The sequence below is a fragment of the Hemicordylus capensis genome, chromosome 4 (assembly GCF_027244095.1).
Source record: "Hemicordylus capensis ecotype Gifberg chromosome 4, rHemCap1.1.pri, whole genome shotgun sequence".
NCBI classification, from domain to species: Eukaryota; Metazoa; Chordata; class Lepidosauria; order Squamata; family Cordylidae; genus Hemicordylus; species Hemicordylus capensis.
Window position 1 is genome coordinate 42,843,264 of NC_069660.1, and position 22,983 is coordinate 42,866,246.

The 22,983-nt window shown below is 44.5% G+C and overlaps 1 long non-coding RNA gene across 1 annotated transcript; it reads right to left on the bottom strand.

Moving 5' to 3' along the window:
- Positions 1-7,228: 7,228 nt before the first annotated feature.
- On the bottom strand, positions 7,229-21,619 carry LOC128324442 (uncharacterized). The gene is made up of 3 exons (XR_008306859.1): positions 21,439-21,619; positions 9,097-9,371; positions 7,229-8,234 (listed from the first exon to the last, which is right to left on the bottom strand). It is a non-coding gene; the product is annotated as an uncharacterized LOC128324442 (long non-coding RNA).
- Between the last annotated feature and the right edge of the window lie 1,364 nt (positions 21,620-22,983).

A 22,983-nucleotide genomic window follows, 5' to 3' on the forward strand; every position in this document is an offset into this window, starting at 1 on the left:
CAAGTGGCTGAGGGGCCCTGGGGCTGGGCAGGTGGGCAATGGGGTGGGGGTGGCAGGAACTGGCGTGGCGCCCCCATCTCAGTAGCGCCTAGGGCACGTGCCCTGCCTGCCCCCACAGTTCCACCTATGAATCAGGATGCATGCTAGTAGGCTGCTGGTTCCATCTGCAATTGATCTCATAGCCATTCTTCAAGCCCCCAGGAGAACAGATCAGCTTATGCCATCTTGCCCATCCTGCAGAGTTTCCCCCACCTCTCCCTCCCTCCTTCCTGCACATCTTGAAAATATCCACGTTGCTATGAGGCAGACAAGGCAATTAATCATGCTGGAATGAGCGTCACAACTTGATGAGTTGGTAGAATGCTAAGATTTGTTTTTCCTTTTAAAAACACACACACAGCCATGAGACTCATGGAAGGTGGGATTCCTCAGAGCAAAATATCAGGGTAAGTTTCTGAATGCTACCTGTCAGAACACTTGCATAATTGCTGGGGGTGGTTAGCACCCCTGTCAAATGAATAAAGAGGCAGCTTTTAAAGTGGCGATTCACTTATATTTAGCAGGGGGAGAGCAACTGGCCCTATCCAACCCCAGCACACACACCCCCATTTGTTGAGCAGTGGTGTATACACATTTGTGATAGTAGTAGTAGTAGTAAAATAAGTCAATGTAATCCTGAAATTACAGAAATTTGGGCTAGATGGCCTTTGCAGTCCTTTCAAGCTATGGTTCTTTGCCAAAGTGCAGGGTTTACCCAGCATCCTCCTAGAGTCCACACCAATCAAAGACTGGCTGGTCTCCTATGGATATTTGCACAGGAAGGAGCTGTCGTCCACACCTCTCTCTGTTTGTGCACCACTGCTTGGATTTAATACAAATTCTTGTACTAAGAGATAAAATTTCTTCCATGATTGATCTGGACAGGTCTCCCACACAGTTCCTTTTCTTGGGCATTGTCTGCTGATCCTCCTTTAATATCAACAGACATTTTGCAGTGCAAAATGTTTGCTAATTTTGTGTACAAATTGGCAGGGAAAGCCACTATTGCAGTGGCTGTCAGACTACAATTCCCACCAACTCCAAATGCAATGAATTGTGGTTGGGTATGATGGGAATTGTAGTCTAAGCATATCTGGAGAGCCTTAGATTGGCCAACCCTCTGCTACTGGGTTACTATTCCTCAAAGCTGGAACAATGTGGAGAGGGTCATTATATTTGTGGGTCTCCATACCAGGGGACTCTTCTATATCAGCCCCACTGATTAATCAGAATGCAAATTTTAATAATCAATTAAAACTTTAGTTGACTAATCTATGGGTTAAGTTCATTAACACTCACAGCAACAGTTTCAATAAGGGTCTGTGAGGCTTTGTTGTCAATGCCATTTGGCTGGCCTGGTCCCCTCTCACAGTAATTCATCTACTTTGTATATGATTTGTATTACTATGGTAGCTTTTTCTATGATAGTCACATTCTGAAAAATGAGCCACAGTGTGCCTTTGCTCAATTTGCTTAGACATCTTCAAATCAGCATAGAAAACAGATCTGACCATTACTTTACTTGCCTCTCTGCTTCTGGACCCTGAGCACATACTGCCATCATGGAAAGCATCTGCTGTCCAGGAAAGTGGAGTTTTTGGTTAATCCATTCCTTGATTCAGGCTAACTTTTGAATGGGGCTTTAATTATTTGTATTCCAGTCCTGGAGTAGGCGGGGCTAACAAACAGTCAGCAGCAAGAGCACTGAAGGCAGACTGTGCTTGTCTCTCTGTAAATAGTATCTGTCTTGTTAAACTATTAATATTCCTGATTCAACTCCACTGTCTTGTCCTTGTATACCACAACTCTCTTCTCTGGATTCTACAGAAAGATATAACCAAAAGACATAACCATCAGGACAAGAAGGTATAGATAGGCATGGGTATTTTTTTGCAATTCAATTAGACCTCGAATTTAATAGCAAAAACGCAAACTGATTCATCAAACCAGCCAGCCATCGCCAACTGGTCTGATGAATCGAACCGAACATTTGAAGAAGAAAAATCCATGTTTCACCCATAGGGAGCAATAGGGAACTCAAATTAGCCCATTGTTCCCTATGGGTAGGGACACCAGAGTAGGTCATATGGTAGGGCATGATGGCTGCTACCTACCACCTAACCCACAAAAAAAACAAGGAAGAGGATGATTTTTTAAAAATTAAACTTTCCTCCACCAAAATTGTTTTTTAACCTGTTTAGGTTAAACAAGAAAAAATTAATCGCCTGCTTGCCCATTTCTTTTGTGGGTTGGGTGGTAAGTAGTACCCTATGATGGTAGTACTACCCATCATAAACTGTGTGCAGCTCCTTCTTCCTTTTAGGAATTTTCATGCCATCTGAAGAATCTAATTAGAAGAGTTTCACACATTCACATTTATGTACCAATCATGCTGTACCACCTAAACCATACAGCCCACCAGTGCTTCACTGCATGGGAGGGGCTGGTCATGCCACCAGCATCAGTGGCTGTATGTTGGTGTCAGGCATTGCTGTGCACAGAAGCCCCAAAGTGGCCTCCCTGCATGCTTGGTACAGGGAGGGTACCACCCACCTGCTAAAGGTGGTGTGTGAGAGGGGATGTTGTAGTTCAGGCAAACAGTTGGAGCAGCTGGCAGAATCCAGCATTCTCCACCACCTGGAATGGCTAATCATCCAAAGTGATAATTTCCCAAATGGCCAGGGTGATGAGATGAGGCTCTGGACAACCAGACCACTTGCCCACCAACTGCGCCTACCATGCAGGCAACTTCCCCTGCTGGAGAGCAGGAGCTGGTGCATTGCCACTACACAAAGACAAACCAGGCCTAATGCTGCCAGCAGGAGCAGGGACCCCTAGGTGATGCCTTTGTAGGTGCTGCAGCATAGCTGTTGTCCCTAGAAACTTGGGGTCCTTACCTCTGCTGACCTGTGTCCTGCAGTGGATGCAGACAGCATGGTGTGGGTCACCAGGGCAGAGCGTAACATGGTCCTTCACCATGCTGCTCCCGGTCCAGAACCATTTTTGTGTTGGTAGTACTGGGGCAGCTGGTTTGTTTGGGGGGGGGCGCACCACCACAACTTCCCATTGTCTAGGGTTGAGAAGGTCCAGGAACAAATGGAATTACTTCCCACTTCCCCCATTCTCTGTCTCAGACTGGGGTGGGTTGGTTTGCACTGCCAACAGGGATTGGGGAGGATGGAGAGAGTGATCTGACTGGGCTAGCAGTTGAGTATACTCACACCTTTTCCTCAGCTAGCCTCCTAATGGCGCAGCGGGGAAATGACTTGAATAGCAAGCCAGAGGTTGCTGGTATGTTTCCCAGACTATGGGAAACACCTATATAGGGCAGCAGTGATTTAGGAAGATGCTGAAAGGCATCATCCCATACTGCGTGGGAGATGCAATGGTAAACCCTTCCTATCTTCTACCAAAGACAGCCACAGGGCTCTGTGGTCACCAAGAGTCAACATCAGCTTGATGGCATACTTACCTTTACCTTCCTCAGCTGCCACCACCTCTCTGCTCTCAGTGCTGCTGCAGTCTCTCTCTGATCCTTCTCTCCCAAGGCACAAAAGTAATGGCTATCTTTGCCTCCAAGCAGCCCCATAAATATATTTTGAAAATCTCTCTTTTTGACTCCCACTCTGTGCTCCCTCCCCCGAGCCAATGGGGCACAGTTGCCCATGACAACGCTTGATTTGAACGACAACAAGCCAACCAAGAAACAAGGAGAGCTCAAGCCCATCAGAAGCCTGTGCCAGAAAACCAATCAGCAATGAGAAGACTTGGAAACAATATGGCACCCGCCACATGAATCACATGAATCAATTTATAATGAATGGGGGCTGATTCTATTAGACCTCAAATCAGCCCCTTCACTTTAGGGGTGATTCAATTTGCGATTGAATTAGCAGATTGTCCACAATCTGTGCATGAATCAAATTTCACATCCCAACTAGAAGCAAGGATACAAAAAAAAAATCTTCAAATTGAGATTCTCAGGTTTTTAAAGTTACACATACATGCACTGGCCATCTCATCACTCAGCAACTTGCAGATGAGCATGTGAACCACCTCCTTTGAAAAGTACTGCATTTAAGGTGATGGGATAAGATTTCCAAACTATGTTAAACATGTACTTTGGCTCTACATGCTTGTTCGTTTTAAGGTAAATAGCAGAAGTGGGAAAGGAGGTGGGATGAGGATCAGGACCATGATATAGGAGCTTTCCCCTCTCACAGTTCTGGACTGGATCAGGGGGTACAGGAAGGAAATTTCAATTGGTACCAAGGGGAGGTCTCTCCTGGAGAAAACAGCAGCATCTGGAAGTTGGGGGAATCTCATCAGGACCATGGTGGGAGAAAGGGTAAAAGGATCATGGCATCTCCTCTCATGCCACGGTCCTGGTCCTGATCACCTCACCATTGCCTCCGTTTTTTGCCTTTACAAGGATGCAGGACCAAACTACACATGTCTAATAGGATTGTTTACATGACCGCCGGCAGAGTAGGAGAGTGGGTAGGATAGCTGGGCGTTCCCCTGATTTCTGTCATGTGCTTGCAAACATTAAGGTAGGAGGCGGGAAGTATGATTATGTGCAAGGCGGCAGCTGGGTAGGATGGCTTTTCCTCTTACCTTGGTAAAATGCTGGGACTGAAATCTGGGGAGGCCGGGCTTGTCTGACTCAGCTGCTGCCTCACACTCAGAATCATTCTCCCCACTTCCTCCCTTAACATTTGCAAACACACGGCTGAAAAGCAGCAGTGCACCCAGCTTTCCTACCCAGGCTGGGTGTGGTTGTGTGAACAAGCGTAACATGTAGTTTGGCCAGAGGTGCACCTAGATAATTTTGGAGCCTGGACCTAAAGACCTTTGGAGCCTCCCCAAAGTTAAGCATTATCTCCCTACACACAGTAACACACTCAGTATTTTTAACATGTGGGGTCTTGAAGGCACAAACAGCAACTGAACTCACAAGAATGTAAGAATATAAAACAGGTATATTTATGTAGATATGCATTAGCAGAAACTTTTCAACACACAACTTAACATATTTCCCACCCCACATATTCCTTTCCCCACCCCCCACCCTTCTGTCTCTAAAGCAGAGGCCATGCTCAGCCACCTGGCACAGGTCACAGTCACTCTTGGCCACTCAGAGCACTGTGGGCCAGTGGTGTGTTGTGACAACCACACCACTCGGGATAGATGGAAGAGGATAGATGGAAGAGGGATGAGCAGGGAGTGTGGAGGCCCTGGATGTCTGCTCAGGGGGAAGAGCACCTCTGAGTTTGGCTCCAAAAGCTCTCACTGTAGTATTTGATCTGTGATAACTGTTTTACACACACACACACACACACACACACACACACACACACACGCACACCCCATTACTGGATGTGGCTGCCACTGACAAACATGAATGTGTGAAACTCTTCTAATTAGATCCCTTAGATGGAATTATTATAGGTGGGAATTATTATAGGTGGAATTATTATAGGTGGGCTATGGATAAGTTGTGTGCAGCTCCTTCTTCCTTCCCTTCAAGGTATTTTCATGCCATCTAAGGAAGAAGGAGCTGCACACAACTTATCCATAGCCCACCTATAATAAAGACATTGTGCATTATATCATTCAAGAAGGGGGGATATTCAATCATTCATAAACTCCCAAGGATGTCAGTATTGATTCTGGTAGCAGGCACCTGCCAGACTCCAAAAGTAACAAGGAGTAATAGAGGTGGTGGGCTCATTATGTCTAGTGGTGTGATAAATCTGCACCACGCACCAGCAAGCAAGCAAGCAAGCAAGAAAGCAAGCAGGGAAAAGCAAAAACAAAGGGCTCAGCCCTACCTCCTGACACATCCTTCTCCCACTGCCACATCTTTCCTGCATTGTTTTATCAGGACATTATAATGCAGTAGGAGTCCAGATTTGTACCTGATGCTATGAACAACTTTGCATTTTAATTCCTCTACTTCCTGCCTGATGGATCACTTGAGAATTCAACCTTGTTTGGAACTGAATCTGAAATAGGCTCCTTCCCCTTGGGACTTGCCTTTTTCTTTCTTTCTTTCATTCAAGGATGATTAGGGGGGGTTTCTGGTACTCATGGCATGGACTGGATCTGAGCTGCGGCTTATTATTGACAGATACACTATTGTGCACAACCACCTGAAATAGCTGACATTTTGGATTTAGCAAGCTCCTGAACATATTGCTGTCAGTAGGGGATTTCTTAAGGAGAGTCATTTCTCATAATCAGTGTTGAAACTGGAGACAGATTGGGGAGAAGGCATTTATTAAAAACGTTTTAAATTCTTTCCTCGTATTTCTGTGTGGGTCTCGATCCAGTGTAGGTTCTTTGGAGAGAGAGAGATAGATAGATAGAGAGAGAGAGAGAGATTTGTACCCCCCACCCTCTCTCCAGAGTGATGTATGTTGTTAACAGCTGAGCTTATTCTGCCCACTTCCAAAAGCCTCCCTGGTTGCAGCTGCATCTCCAGGCTTAGAGATTGCACCTTTGCTATGCTCAGGAGCTGTTTTGCAAAGTGAGCTCCCAGTCTATGTTATATACGGGGAAAAGTCACATAGCTGGCAGTGGACTGGTTGCCCCCAGATCTGGATACAAGCACCACAAATTGGAAAAGGGATTAGATTCACATTCCCTCTTTCTATTAGGGGCCCCAGGTAAGCAGACTCCAGAACTAGCTACTGCAAGTGTCTGGCATTCAAGATGCCCTAATCCCTTAACCTGGGACTCCCACTGCAAAACATCTCAGTGTTCCCTTGTACCTCTCACTCGGGACCCCATCAGACTGCAACAAGAACTCCAGCAGACCACCTTGGAGTTCCCCTCTTCATTGGGGCCACCCGAGCTGAAATCACTACCTGCCTGGCCAATTTGCTGCCCTCACGCCAAGGCTCAGCTAATTGTGGTTTGAGATCGATCCCCCTGTCGATCAATACAACTGGCCTCATGCTGGAACTTTCCTCATGAATGCAGTGCCGGCCATTTAACTCTAAGGAGCCGCCCGGCCCCTTCAGAAGCTAGACTTGGGCTGGCGCTGCATTCGCAGTGCAGCCAGGAGCAGCTCTTCCCTGCCTTAAAGGCAGGGAAGAGTCGCTCCTGACCACACCACGAACACAGCAGCCATTTAACTCCCAAATGGGGGCCACACGGCCCCTGCTCGGGAGCTAAACCAGCACCCCCGTGTCTGACATCAGATGTGGGGTGTGTGTGTGTGTGTGTGTGTGTTGGGGCCATGAGGCACGGCCCCTGATTGGGTGCGGCCCAGGTTCTTTGAACCCGTTCACCCAATGGTGGCTCCGCCCCTGGAATCTAACCCTTTCTCTTATTTCTGAAACATTGCTCCTCTATCTTAAAGTACCGCTCTCTAGCCCGCCTGGGAATTTACACACAATCTGGAACTATAAGCTAAATGTGCCTTATAATAGTCTATTTTAAAAATATATTTGTATTGCTTTTACGTTAGGACCACCCAGTAACTTAGTCTATTGCTCTTATTATTTCTCTGTCAATAAATTCCTTCTTATTAATTAGAACTTTCTCTAGAGCTGATTTTCTTGAGTCTATATACTTACACAAATTAAGGCTGATTTGAACTGTCTCCCCCTTTGAACTAAATTCCCCACATTCACCTGAACTGAGGGTGTTGACCAATCATCCCGAGGCAGTTCCATCAACAGTGTGAACAAATAGTTTTTGGGGAAAGATAGTAACTTGCAAAATTTCTAGAATATTAAAGTGAACAGTAAAGTACTATTAAAGTGAAAGCAGATGTAACTTTCCTAACCACACTCATAGTGGCTTCTTCTTCTGTAGTGTGAAGCCAATTTCACAGTTTGCTGTACAGACACACTTATTATGAAAATCAAAAAATGGATCTGCTCTCCATTGTTCCCTTTGCTATGTGCTACAGGTGCATTGTCCACTAGGGATGTGCACAAAACAAGTTTGCCCAGTTTGGTTTTGCCCGCCTCGAATGGTGGCCCGGTTTGATTTGAATTAGAACCAAGTTCGGGCCTGGTTCGGAGATGCCGAGTGTCAGGAGCCTGTCGGTCTGATATCCAAGTTAAGGTTGCTGCCAAGGCTGTTGGAAGTTCCTCGGAGTCCTCTCCGATCTATTTGTCTGACATCTTCATTGAGGTCTCAGGCAAGGTTGCAGGCAGCTCCTCGGAGTCCTCCACGGTCTGCAAAGTAAACACAAGAGAACACTTTACTGGACGTATCAGGTTCAAACTGCCTTCCCCAACAACCAGGTTTACTCACCAGATATCCATGGGTCTAGAGCCCAACAAGTGCAAGGCCTCCTCCACAGAAAGAATGACTGGGCACAGCAGTCCGGTCTTGGTCAGGGAACAAGAGTTGGTCAAGAGCAGCCAGAAACTCCAGCCAACATGGAGCTGGAATCCTCTCAGAGTCAAAGGCTGGGGCTGCAGCAGCGCTCCAGGAATGACATGTTGCTACCAGCAATTTGGTCATGGTCTTTTGGCAAATTTATTTATTTATCAAATTTATATACTGCCCAAACTTTCGTCTCTGGGCGGTTAACATAAAACAATTAAAACACATATAAAAAGTTAAAACAATTCAACAATTTAAAATCAACTACAAAATTATAACAGACAAATTTTAAAAAGCTGAGAAAGTTTGGGTGAAAATATGGGTTTTCAGATGTTTTTTAAAAAATTGCTAGAGATGAGGAGGATTGTATCTTAGCAGGGAGCACATTCCACAATCTCTGGGCAGTAACTGAGAAGGCCCGTCTCTGTGTAGCCACCAGATGGGTTGGTGGTAACTGGAGATGGACCTCCTCAGATGACCTCACTGGACGGTGGGGCTCATAGTGGAGAAGTTGCTCTCTTAAATACCCAGGGCCTAAGTCATTTAGGGCTTTATAAGCTATAACTAGCACTTTGTATTTTGCCCGGGAACCTATTGGCAGCCAGTGTAGCTCCATCAGCAAAGGATGGAGCCTGGCTAATTGCTTCTCCTCCCACTGCCAGCTGCTGTAAATTCAGCATTTATCTGCCTTGTTACAGAGACACTCACTTCACCTTGAAGCCTGCAGCTGTGCATCACGCTGTAGCCGCCGCTGGGTATGCCTTCTTTCCTGGGGGGTTATTGCTTGTACATCTAGCAACTCTGAGTCTGACTGCTGACCCCTTATCCTGTCTGCTTCTGATGGTCCCTCTGGAGCAGCAGCCTCAACTTAGCCTGTCTCAGCTTCTTCCTGCGGACTGACAGACGAACTCTCTTCCTCTTGCTCTGCTGGAGGGTTGCCAACTTCCTTCTTCTCTTCACTATCCGAGGGTAAGGGCATGTCACTGAGTGGTGTTAAAATGATATATTTTAAAAACTGACTCATTGCCACAGGGAGGTCTTCGGTGACTCCCCCTCCCCCTGCCAGCCTCCCCCAAGTCTCCCTGGGCCATTTTGGGCCATTTTGTGGGTGTTTCTGCCCTCTGTGCATGCACAGCAGCCATTTTTTGGGCCTCCATGCATGCACATGGGCAATTCACATCACCACACAACTAAGTGATGCAAAAAAAAAAAAAGAGTTTGAGGAACATATAGCTAGAAGTGTCAAGGGGAGTGACAAAAACTTATTTATTTATTTGATTGATTGATTGATTGATATACCTCCCTTCCAAAAAAGGATCAGGGTGGTTTATATAAAAACAAAAACAATGAAAATCAATTAACAGTTAAAATCAAAACTATAAAAACAGCAGAAAACTGATTTACAGTTCAAACATTTAAACAGTTAAAACCCCCGGAGAACCAGGCCAAACACTTACAGCAGTTAAAAATAATTTACAACAAATTAAAAACCCTGGAAGGCCAGGCCAAACAGAAAGGTTTTAAGCGCTCTCCTGAAGGCCAGCAATGTATTCAGATTACAGATTTCTGCTGGGAGTGCCTTCCACAGCCCCAGGGCAGCTACAGAAAAGGCCCGCCAGAGTCGCCACCAGACGAACCGGTGGTAACTGGAGACAGACCTCCTCAGATGACCTCAACGTGCAGTGGGATCAATTAGAAGTAGGCAGGCCTGATTTAAATATATCAGAAGCAGAAAACCTGCCAGGGAGGTAGTTGGACCATTGAGGGTGTGAATGGGATTATTACGGAGGATAAGGAGAATGCAGAGAGCTGAATAAGTTCTTTGCATCTGTCTTCACAGCAGAGGATACTGACCATATACTGTACCCTCTACGGAACTGAGCTTCTCGGGCTTGAAGGCTGAAGAACGGGCCAATTTGAGGTGATGAGAGAGGATGTTTTAATCTGTCTTGAAAAACTAAACATTAATAAATTGCCAGGGCCAGATGACATCCACCCAAGAGTTCTGAAGGAAGTCAGATGTGAAATCACTGATCTCCTAGCAAAAATATGTAATTTGTTGCTGCAATTAGGCTCTGTATCAGAGGACAGGAAAATAGCTAACGTAACTCTGACTTTCAAAAAGGAATCCAGGGGGGATCCGGAAAACTACAGGCCAGTTAGCTTAACTTCTGTGCCAGGTAAATTGATGGAAAGCGTATTTAAGGACAAAATTGTTAAACATATAGAAGAACAGGCCTTACTGAAAGAGAACCAGCATGGCTTATGCAAGGGCAAGTATTGCCTCACTAACCAGTTGGAGTTCTTTGAGGGTGTCAAATGGCATGTGGACAAAGGTATGTATAGTATACTTCAACTTCCAAAAAGCTTTTGACAAAGTTGGTTAAGGATAGGAAACAGAGAGTAGAAATAAATGGACAGTGTTCACAATGGAGGGAAGTAAGGTTCCCCAAAGAGCTGTACTGGGACCAGTGCTCTTTAACTTGTTCATAAATGATCTAGAAGTTGGGCTAAGCAGCGAAGTGGCCAAATTTGAAGATGGCACTAAACTATTTAGGGTAGTGAAATCCAAAACAGATTGTGAGGAGTGCCAAAAGGATATCTCCAAACTGGGTGAGTAGGTGACAAATGTGGCAAATGCGGTTCAGTGTAAGAAAGTTTAAATTGATGCAGATTGGGTCAAAAAAATCCAACTTCATATATATACTGATGGGATCTGAGCTGGCAGTGACTAACCATGAGATGTTGGGGTTGTGGTGGGCAGCTCACTGAAAGTGTTGACAAAGCGTGGCAGCTGTGAAAAAAGGTTAATTCCATGCTAGGAATCGTTAGGGGATTGAAAATAAAAATGCTAATATTATAATGCCCTTATACAAATCTATGGTGCGGTCACATTTGGAGTACTGCATACAGTTCTGGCCACCTTGTCTTAAGAAGACCATTATAGAACTGGAAAAAGTTCAGAAGAGGGCAACCAAGATGATCAGGGGACCTTCCTTATGAGGCAAGGCTACAGCATCTGGGGCTTTTTAGTTTGGAAAAGAAGTGACTGTGGGAAGACATGATAGAGGTGTATAAAATTATGCATGTAGTAAAGAGAGTGGACAGAGATAAATTTTGAACTAGGAACAGCAATACTCAAGTTTCAAAGTCCCACTCAGGCATGAAGTTCACAGAATGACCTTGTGCCAGTCACTATCACTTATTTTATTTATTTAAATTGATATACCACCCTTTGTCCTAGACCCCAGGGTGGTTAACAACAAGATAAAACTCAATAAAATAAGCATAAAAACTCAATAAAATAAGCATAAAAACAAGTCCAAATAATAAATCAGCACAGCTAAAAACTTTAAATGAGCAGGGACAGCTTGGCCAGAGGCTTGAATAAACCTTATTATTAAGTTCCCTTAGCTTAACCTACTTCATGGGGAAGGGAAGGACTATGTATGCTGCCCTGTACTCCTTGGAGGAAAGGTAGGATATGATGTAATAAACAAACAAACTAACTAACTGATACTATACATATTTCTTTCATTTTATATAGAATTTAAGCCATTAGAAATCGAACAGATATAAAAGTGCACTTGAGAGAATTATGAGTGTTGTCAACACTGAGTATAGCATCAATTCAAACAACTATCAACAAAAAACCTTCTGCAGTGGGACTGGCTAGAACTGGCAATAAAAGTGATATTCTCAGGATCCTTGACTGAAGAATTTGTCAACAGAGTTCTTTACTTCTGATGTGCATGATGTGCAGCAGTATGGAGCCACTGAGCACTGCATCAGGGCTGTGGCAGCCCCACAAAGCAGCCCCAAGACTGTTCTGAATGAGCAGTTGTGCAAGCAGTGCTGCCCCAGTTTCTCCCATTTTGTGCTGCTCACTTTCCCCTGCTAACGGAGCAAAGAGACATCCTTTAAAGTGTCTCTTATATTTATATAAGCCGACCCTGCACAGAGCATCTGTTCGCTCTTTGGGGCCGGCTACCTCTCTCTCTCTCTCTCCACCCCGCCCCCCGTCTCCGGCAGGGCCGAGTGTGGCCGCTGCCGCCTCGCCTCCGCAGCCGGGCCAGGCCCAGCCAATCCCGCCGCCTCGCCTCCGCGGCCGGGCCCGGCCAGGCCCGCCTCCGTCGCCACCTGCCCAGCCAGTCAATTCTCCTGGGTGCGCCTTACCTAATCAGGCGCCCCCGCAGCCCAGCAAATCAGCTGGGCTGCCAGGACGCATGTTTGAAAGGCACACCCAGGAGAATTATATATATAGATTCTCTTATATTTAGCAGGGGGAGAGCAACTGTCCTTATCCAATCCCAGCACAGCACCCATCCAGTGGCTGCTGCTGGTGTCTACATTATGTTTCTTTTTTGATTGTGATAGGAAAGTGCACAAAATGTAATTTGGAAACGGAATCGTGACACATCCCTTTAAAATGGAGGGATTACACATCCCCTTTAACATGGAGGAGAGCAGGTTCATACCTGCTCCCTCCTCTGCTTGCCACCACTTCTGTAATCGTGGCGCTCCCCCCAGCTATGCTCACATGCCAGCGGAACATCTCCCAGCTGCCCCTGCATGACACCAGCATGCACATGGCCTCCATGCATGTGCGGAAGCTGTTTGCGTGGTCAGCATGGCTGGTGTAGGAGCAGATATGGACCTGTGCTCCTTCGTGTTAAAGAAGATGTGTAGTCCTTCCATTTTAAAGGGATGTGCTGTGATTTGGTTTCCGAATCCCGTTTCGTTCACATCCCTAGATTGTGAGCCCTTTGGGGACCATCTTTTTTATTTTTCTGTGTAAGCCACTTTGAGAACTTTGCTTGAAGAGCAGTATATAAATATTTGTTGTTGTAGTAGTCGTCATACCTGGCTGAGATGGCATGTGTGTCAGGAAGGATGCTGTTGGGGCAAACTAAGCCAAAGTCACAACAGTCCAATGTCTTAAAGGGCTTGTATCCTCTCTTCCAGATGCTGGCTATGGTAGAGCTGGGCAGCAGCTGTTGGCAGTTGTAGTGCCTCTGCCTCATCCCCAAGTCTGAGGACAAGAATAGGGGAGGTTAAAGGGGTCAGCAGGCACAGGGGACCCTGGCATTGGAGGTGGCGGTCCCTCAAATCCTGCCTCATCCTGTCAGTCCTCTGTGTCAGACCCAGGCATTACAGGGTTAGGTCCAGGGTTCATGACTGCCTCATCTTGTAAATCCTCAGTGTCAGACTTGGTTAGGGTACTAAAGGGTGAGGTTTGGGGTTCATGACAAATAGGAGAAACTGTGGCAGTGGCTTCCTTGTACAACTGCCTGTTCAGAACAGTGTTCTTGGGACAGAATATTACAGAGACCTAATGCTGTGCATCATGTGGGTCGACATAAAAAGCACTGCTTTGACTTGGAAGGAATTCCTAGGTTTTCTTGCTGGGGGCCACCAAATGTCCTGCTTCAGTAAGGTAAAGTGTGCCGTCAAGTCGGCGTCGACTCCTGGTGACCACAGAGCCCTGTGGTTTCCTTTGGTAGAATACAGGAGTGGTTTACCATTGCCATCACCTTGTGCAACTGCCTGTTCAGAACAGTGTTCTTGGGACAGAATATTACAGAGACCACAATCCAACCACAATCCAAAATTGATTGTGAGCAGCTCCAAAAGGATCTCTCCAAACTGGGGGAGTGGGCGACAAAATGGCAAATGCGGTTCAGTGTTAGCAAGTGTAAAGTGATGCACATTGGGACGAAAAATCCCAACTTCAAGTATATGCTGATGGGATCCGAGCTGTCGGTGACGGACCAGGAGAGGGATCTTGGGGTCGTGGTGGACAGCTTGTTGAAAGTGTCGACTCAATGTGCGGCAGCTGTGAAAAAGGCCAATTCCATGCTAGGGATCATTAGGAAGGGGATTGAAAATAAAATGGCTAACATTATAATCCCTTATACAAAACTATGGTGCGACCACACTTGGAGTACTGTGTCCAATTGTGGTCACCACATCTTAAAAAGGTCATTGTTGAACTGGAGAAGGTACAGAAGAGGGCAACCAAGATGATCAGGGGTCTAGAGCACCTTTCTTATGAAGCAAGACTACAACACCTGGGGCTTTTTAGTTTAGAAAAAAGACGACTGCGGGGAGACATGATAGAGGTCTATAAAATCATGCATGGTGTGGAGAAAGTGGAGAGAGAGAAATTCTTTTCCCTCTCACACGACACTAGAACCAGGGGTCACTCCATGAAATTGATTGCCAGGAGATCTAGGACCAACAAATGGAAGTACTTTTTCACACAATGCATGATCCACTTGTGGAACTCTCTGCCACAGGATGTGGTGACAGCCAACAACCTGGATGGCTTTAAGAGGGGTTTGGATGACTTCATGGAGCAGAGGTCTATCAATGGCTACTAGTCGGAGGGCTGTAGGCCACCTCCTGCCTCAAGGGCAGGGTGCCTCTGAGTACCAGTTGCAGGGGAGTAACAGCAGGAGAGAGGGCATGCCCTCAACTCCTGTCTGTGGCTTCTAGCGGCATCTGGTGGGCCACTGTGCAAAACAGGATGCTGGACTAGATGGGACTTGGGCCTGATCCAGCAGGGCTGTTCTTATGTTCTTATGTTCTTATCTCCCGCGGTATGAGATGATGCCTTTCAGCATCTTCCTTTATCGCTGCTGCCCAATATAGGTGTTTCCCATAGTCTGGAAAACATACCAACAGGGATTCGAACCGGTAACCTCTGGCTTGGTAGTCATTTCCCTGCTGCACTACTTAAAGTAACCCCTGCTTCAGTAGTGGTCAGATATACCATTTGTACTTTTGGTTTCTGCCTCATTTACTATTTCCACAGATACTTGTCCTGTGAAGCCTGCAGTTCTGCCTGATAATAATCAAAGATCCACTCACCTTATTTCAGCTTGTAGAAATATATGATCCTTGACTAATTGCAGAACCCAAATCCTGACTCACTAGAGGATGGATTAGATAGGCATCATGGCATATAAATTTGGGGAGAATTTATTACTCTCACTACACATTATTTGGTTTCATAGTTTTTGAATCAGTTTAATGGATCACATAGTTAGACACCAAATTAGCTAAGTGAAAGGTGTGATGTATAAACGGACTTCTTTGCTGCTTTGGTGGATATCGCTAATAATGGTTTCCTTGGTAACTAATGTACTTCATCAGAGGAAAACATGGAGATAAAATGATTTTAAAAGGCAAGACCCATAAAACTCAGAGCAAATAAACAAAACATGAAATGGTACAGTGTGTTCTCTATTGTAAATATTCCACATTCAGTGCTTAGGAAAATTGATTTAAAGTTAGTTCAGAAGGATGCATTTTGTTTCTAGAGAGTGAAGAAGCGGGGTATGAAAAGAAGCACAGTGTCTACAATAAATTGGTAGACAGTTTGGAAAAATAATTCAGAACAAAAGTATATTAAAATATTCTACAGTTAAATGGAAATAAAACTACAGAAGTGCAGTGTTGGAAGAAACCTCAAAATAATCTTATCCACTAATACACAAGTTCCCATTTTTAAACATTCCTCATATAATAGCTCAGGGGCGTAACTACCATTAGGCAAGGGGAGACAGTCGTCTTGGGGCCCCACTGCCTCAAGGGGCCCCCCAGAGGCACGTCACATGACTCCCCACCCACCCGTGTTGCACCCCCTATGAATTATGTTGAGTCTCTTGGAGATCGGCAGTAGCAGAGAGTAAAAATAACCAGATTCAATGTGAACTAGATATTCACCGTATTTGTGATGGGGATGTGAGTGTGAGTGCACGATATATTGTGAAGTGTGTTTGTGTGTGTGTATATCAGCGAGGGGCCCATTTTAAAATCTTGTCTCTGGGCCCACTCCAACCTTGCTACGCCCCTGTAATAGCTCTTGTGCCCCGGATTAGGATTGCCTACCCTCCAGAATTGGCTTGGAATCTCCAGAAATCAGCACCAGCTTTTAGAAAGCATGTTAAATCCTGGCTTTTTACCCAGGCTTTTATATGATTGTCTCTGTTGCTGCTCTTTGTATTTGTACTATTTTTATGCTTGTGTTTTAAATTTTTAATCAGATTTGTTTTTATATTTTTAGCTTATATTTTGTGTCATTTTTATAATCTTGTTTTAAATTTTTTTGTAAACCACTTTGGGATTATTTTAATGAAAGGCAGTATATAAATTTAACAATAAATAAATGAATAAAAATCATTCTCCAAGTGACTACTGAATCTTTAAGATTTTAATGGCTTGATATTATGAAAAATGTTGGAAAAAATACTGGGGGGAGGGGGAAAAACACTGTGTAGCTTCAGCCACAGTTGGTAATCCTACCCTTGATCCTGTTAGTCATCAACTATTTTGGTTAGAATAACATAGTTCATAACTAGCTGGATCAAAAGCTTTGTGTTCTGGAAAGCCCTCCAAGTTTTTCAGGGGTTCCTCAATGACAAAACCTGTAATGATGGACAAGTTTCCATTGAATGAGCTTGGCCACCACAACCAATCTTGGCTGTGTGCAGCTGTAGGAGAGTGTAGGGTACATCCTAGAATCCATTTTCAGCACGGAGAGGATGATGGTGGTCCTGTGGGTGCTGAACACAGAAGGATGATGGTGATGTTCAAAAGGCCAGGGCTGGTACTCAGTCTGAACAAAGCAGAACATATCCCAGAGTCCTCTTCCATACACAGGCATTTCATAGCAGACATGGAGGTTTACTCTGTTAGAGTTTGTTAATTTTTACCTTCAATAGGTAAAACAGCAGAGCACTAAGGAATGGGCACACACTCCAGTTACAGAGTGGGTAGCAGAGGATGGTTTAGTTGCAGCTATTTAAATAAAACACATGGAGATCCTTGTAGAACTAAACACTAAGTATTTATTGGTTAAGTACACTTGGATAGGAAAGACCTAAACCTAATCTAAAGAACTACATAATGATTAGGTAAGGAGGGAGAGAGATGTTGTCATCTGCTCTCTAGGAGGAAAGGAAGCATTGTGACTCAGCACAGGAAGTGAGGAAGAGTCAGATCAGGAGTAATAGAGCAGGGACAGGTAGAACAGTCAGGGAGACCCTTACTCACTATATCTACTCCCAATGCCCCTAGTGGTCATTAGGATAGATGGTGGAAAAGGTTGATGCACTGGAAGTCCATCTCCAACATACCCACTGGAATAGTCAACATGGAAAGAGTTGCCTCAACATAGAAAGTCTGAAAAACGCTGAGTCAGATTTATGGTATACCATAAGTAGAAAGAAAGAGGCACCATGGAGTACGGAACAGGATTACAGTAAGTGGTGACATTCAGCCTCATAAAGATACTTGAAGCACAACATGCAATCATACCAGCTTTTTCAAAATATTGATAGTTTGGCATGCAGGGCCTTTAAGATTCTGAGCGGCTTGGGGGCAGAATGTTCATTTGAGCCCTTCACACTTTCTTCTCTCCAGCTTGCATAACACACAGTGTTACACATATGGTGAAATGTAACATTTGCATATTTGTCCAAGAGCGCTGTTGTGCAAGCACAAGAATTGCCCAGAGTTGTGTGACAGTATGGTCATTATATATATATGCAAATCCATTTGAACAATTTCCAATGTTATATTCTACTGCATGTATAATGTTGCGCAGCTTGTCGGCCATTGCATCCTGTGTCAATGCAATAACCCAAACTACTGAAATAACTCTTGATCCTGAAGTTATATTTTAACTGATTAGTTCTACTGCCTTGAATGAAAAGCATCAATCGGATCATTTCAGATACTGAACCTATTTTGGATGGGGACCCTTTATGTGTGGGGCCTGAGGCAACTGCACCCCTTGCCCCACACCCTATCCCAAATGTCCTGATGGCATGTTACTCCAGGATTATGGTAATTTGGACAGATTTTGACAAAACAGAAAGCAGCTAGCCAGATTCTATTGTTTTCTTCACAGCAAACATAACCATCTTCCAACTTTGTCCTACATATGGATGCAGCAGATTGAGAACAGAAAGTATGAGGATGCCCTGGAAGCAAAAGTATCAGCACCATCATTAAAGTTGCATAAAGTGACTGCATAATTTTTTGTGACATATGGGAGTGAAACTGGGATGGAAGAAAACATGGCATTCTGAATGACCAGATCGCACCTGCTTTGCTTCCAAAGTGTGCATTGAAATTAAATTCATGCTGGAAAAGGCTGACAAGTAATTGTTTCCATAGCTTGTAGAATCATAGAGTTCATGGAGGCCTAGCAGGCCATCTAGTCCCACCCCTGCAGCATATCAAAGCAAGAACATCTCCCACAGATGGCTGTCTAGCTTTTGTCTGGAGAGCACCCACTGCCCACCCTCCACTGGCAATTTTGGCTCCACTGACAAACTGTTCTTACAATGTAGATGCTTATCTGAATGTTCAACTGAAATCTACCCTCCTGTAACTTAAGCTCATTACGAGCTTAAAATTGTAGCTCTAGTCCTGCCTTCTGTATCTGAAGAGTGCTATTCAGTCTTCTCTTCTGCAGGCTAAACATATACCCAGTTCTTTGGCATGGTCTCTGTCGATCACACCAATGGGTTTCGTGCCTGCGCAGAAGCTCAGTCAGGAACCTTCCAAAGCTCTTTATCCCTGTTGCTTTTTGGTGGGAACCCTGCCCACTCGGTGGTGTAGGGTCTGTCTTCCCTCAGTTCTTCATCGTCTGTGAGGTGCCTTTCATTGCTTTTAAAAAGAATCTCTGTTATCTTTTTTTATTTCATCCTTCCTTCTCTTTGTTCTATATCTTCAGCCAAGTCTCCTTTAAACAGTGCACTGTTTGATGGGCTAAACTTCCCTCCACCGACGGCCACTCTTGTTAGCTTACTCTCCAATAGGCTTATGAGATCACCCGGCATTGTGTGTGTGTGTGTCCCCCCCCCATATCAACTTTGCAGTGCCTGGACCAATATGAACCAAATTGGGTACAGTTGTAGGGCCACATAGGGACACCTCAACAGCATAGTTTGTGATGATGTCATCCACCCCAATCCAAGATGGCAGATGTGTGAACTTTTGAGGTGCAAGTGGGCTAACTTGTGAACCGCCTAACCAATTTGAGCTAAATTTGCTACAGGTGTAGGGGCACATGGGGATGCTTGAATGGTGTGGTGTGTGGTGATATCATCCACTCCAATTCAAGATGGTGGCTGCATGAACATCTGATGCACAAACGGGCTATTTTGTAGACTGTCTAACCTATTTAAACCAAATTAGGTTCAGATGCAGTGAGTGACATACAGGGACACCTCAACGGCATAGTTTGAGATGATGTCATCCACCCCAATTCAAGATGGTGGCCACATGAACATCTGAGGCGCAAATGGTCTAATTTGTGGACTGCCTAACCCATTTGAACCAAATTGGGTACAGTTGCAGTGAGTGACACACAGGAACATCTCAATGGCATATAGTTTGTGATGATGTCATCTACCCTTATCCAAGAGCCTGGACATGTGAATGTTTGAGGCACAAGTGGGCTAACTTGTGGTCTGTCTAACTGATTTGTAGGTACAGTTGTAGTGAGTGACACACAGGGACACCTCAGTGGTGTAGTTTGTGATGATGTCATCCACCCTGATTCAAGATGGTGAAACCGTAAACTTTTGGAGGTGCAAGTGCCATATCTTGTGGACAGTCTAACCCATTTAAACTAAATTTGCTACAGCTGAATGGACACACAGAGATGCCCCAGTGGTGTTGTTTGTGATGATATGGCTGCGGCAAGAAACTGGTCCCCTCCTGTTTGATGCAGAGCCATTTTGATGTATACTCTGAGTACAGTTTTCCAATCAGTTGTAAATCTGTTTTCATCTATCCCGCATTTGGCCTAGATATCTTTTTGTTGGGCAGTATAGCAATGTAATAAATAATAATTGACCAGTTTGCTAACCAAAGTAACATGGGAAACTCAATGTTTTGCTGAAATCAAGATAAATTAAGTCCACAGGATTCACACAATCTGCTAAGCTAGTAACCCAATTAAAAAATGATAAAATAAGTCTGGCAGGATTTGTTCTTGATAAATCCATGCTGGCCTGTACTAATCTGCATTGTTATCAAGATGCTTACATACTGAGTGCTTTATAATCTTTTCTAGTATCTTCGCTGGTACTGAAGTCAGATTGACCCATCTATAGTTTCTGGGATCCTCCTGTCCCCTCTGTTTGAAGACTGGGACAATATTAGCCCATCTCCGGTCTTCTGGCATGTCACCTATTCTCCAGGATCTCTCAGAGATGATAGACAGAGATTCTGTCTCTGTCAAATCAATGTTAAGCATCAACTCACTAGAACAGGGCTGGGGAACCTTGGCCCTCCAGCTGTTGTTGAACTACAACTCCTATCATCCCCAGCCACAATTATTGTGGCTGGGGATGGTGGGAGTTGTAGTTCAAAAACAGCTGGAGGGCCAAGGTTCCCCACCCCTGCACTAGAACATGTCACTGGGATGAAGTCTAATTGGTATCAATAGGTGTTTTAGGGCTGATTCAGCACCAAACTAGACATGATGGAGAACTCTCAATAACATTATTCTTTGCAGCTGCAAAGAGTCCTGATTTGGATCAAGGCCACAATGCTGGTGGGGGTCCTAACGCTTTGCCCACACTGGATAGCATCCAGATTGGTACTTCTGTGAAGAGAAGCCATTCTGCTCATGCAAAAGGGAGGGGCAAGCAGCCCTCTGGACCCTCCGCAATATGTTTCTCAGAGCTGGAGGAACATGTCCCAGGTGATATGAAGCTGTTGTCTGAATCCCAAATACACAGGCAAATATGATAATGAAACCACTACTCCCCACTGAATCTTTTTACATCCTTGCTCTCTGTTTCTTGGCTTCCTTTAACCCCCACTGCTAACTGACCAGTTCCCAGAGGTATTATCTTGCAAAGCCCTATGGTTTTAATCTCAGCCCAGAACTGAACTTCATAATACAACAGTAATATGGTAAAATTATGTAATTCACTACTTATTAAAATTAAAAGATACTGGGGCAATTCTCATGATCGCCCCGGGTGGGCAGGGAGAGAAGGCTGCTTTCAACTTACTTACCAAGCAGGTCGTCTTGGGTGTGCCTTCGGATGCAAGCGTACCCTTCACATCGGTTAAGAGCCAGGTTAGTTAAGAGGGTTAGGTAGGCAGGGAGCAGAGGGATCTGCGAGCATCCTGCCACTTCTCACGGCTAGCCTAACTCTGCCTGCGCTGCCCCAGTCATGAGAACAGCCTCACTATTCATCCAACCTGAATGTCAATGATAATGCAGATGAGAAACTTTAATAAATACACACATATCAGCAACTGAAGTAAAATGTGCTATCAAGTCAGTGTCAACTCCTGGTGACCACAGAGCCCTGTGGTTTTTGTTTGGTAGAATACAGGAGGGGTTTACCATTGCCATCTCCCACACAGTATGAGATTATGCCTTTCATCATCTTCCTATATTGCTGCTGCCCAATATAGGCGTTTCTCAGAAATGTACCAGCGGGGATTCGAACTGGCAACCTTTGACTTGCTAATCAAGTCATTTCCCCGCTGCACCATTAGGTGCACAGATATCAGCAATGATCTATCCAAAAAGGTAGAATGGACGAGCCTGCTATTTATAGGACAAACTGTGAAATTCTGATTATTTAGATCAGAAACATCTCTTGTTTGATCCATGCTGAAACATATTTACTTCTACAGCATTCACTATCTTGACAGCAAAAACAAAAGGTTGGATTGATCAGATTTTTCTTTACTATGTGCACTCTAACATGGTTATCAGTATCACATCACTAAAACAACCACTTAAGAGAGCTTCACAATTCCTCTGGAGTATTATCTATTTGCCCAGCAGCAGGCAATGTTTCGGCATCTGTGAGTTGGGCTGGCATTATTCTGTAACTGCCAACAAAACAATATTTGACATCAGGTGTTTTATTTCCCCTGCTTTGAAAAACCTCTGCATCTCCATATCCTCTTTCCTCCCAACTACACTGAACACAGCTAGTGAATCCTCCTACACTCCCACTTAACTGCCTGGAATGGTGTTTTTTTAAAGCACATGTATAAAAGCAAGTACGGAAAAACTGTTTTTTGTTATTGTATCGCCCAATGTCACTAAATCCAATAAAGATTTGACAGCCCTCATCAACATTTTTTCTGAAATATAGCTATGTTGTCATTTCGATAACCTCTGGCTGATTTCATTGAATTGCCACAGGTTTTGCCATGAACACAAGCCATTACTATTTTCTTTTTTCATGCAGATGCTCTCTCCGCCTATGCACTTCTGATAAGCAAGAGAAGAGAAATATTGATTTCCATGGAGTGTTTGCAACATTTCTTAGGGGACATACACTCTCTCCCTGATTCTTTACAGCTAGCAGAAATAATCGTGCTTAAATGATATGACTGGCAACATGCATCTGGTCCAAGACTTGGACTGTAATTTGGAATGAATTGCAGTTTTCCAATCAAGTTTTTGAGAGAGAAGCCTGTAGCTGGTGTTCTCAAATGGCTCCTTGGCCATCTGGATTATGAACCCTTGTACTAAATTATTCCACCAGACACTGAGAAAGAACTGAAAGATGCCAAAGCCAAGTAATGTGTCCT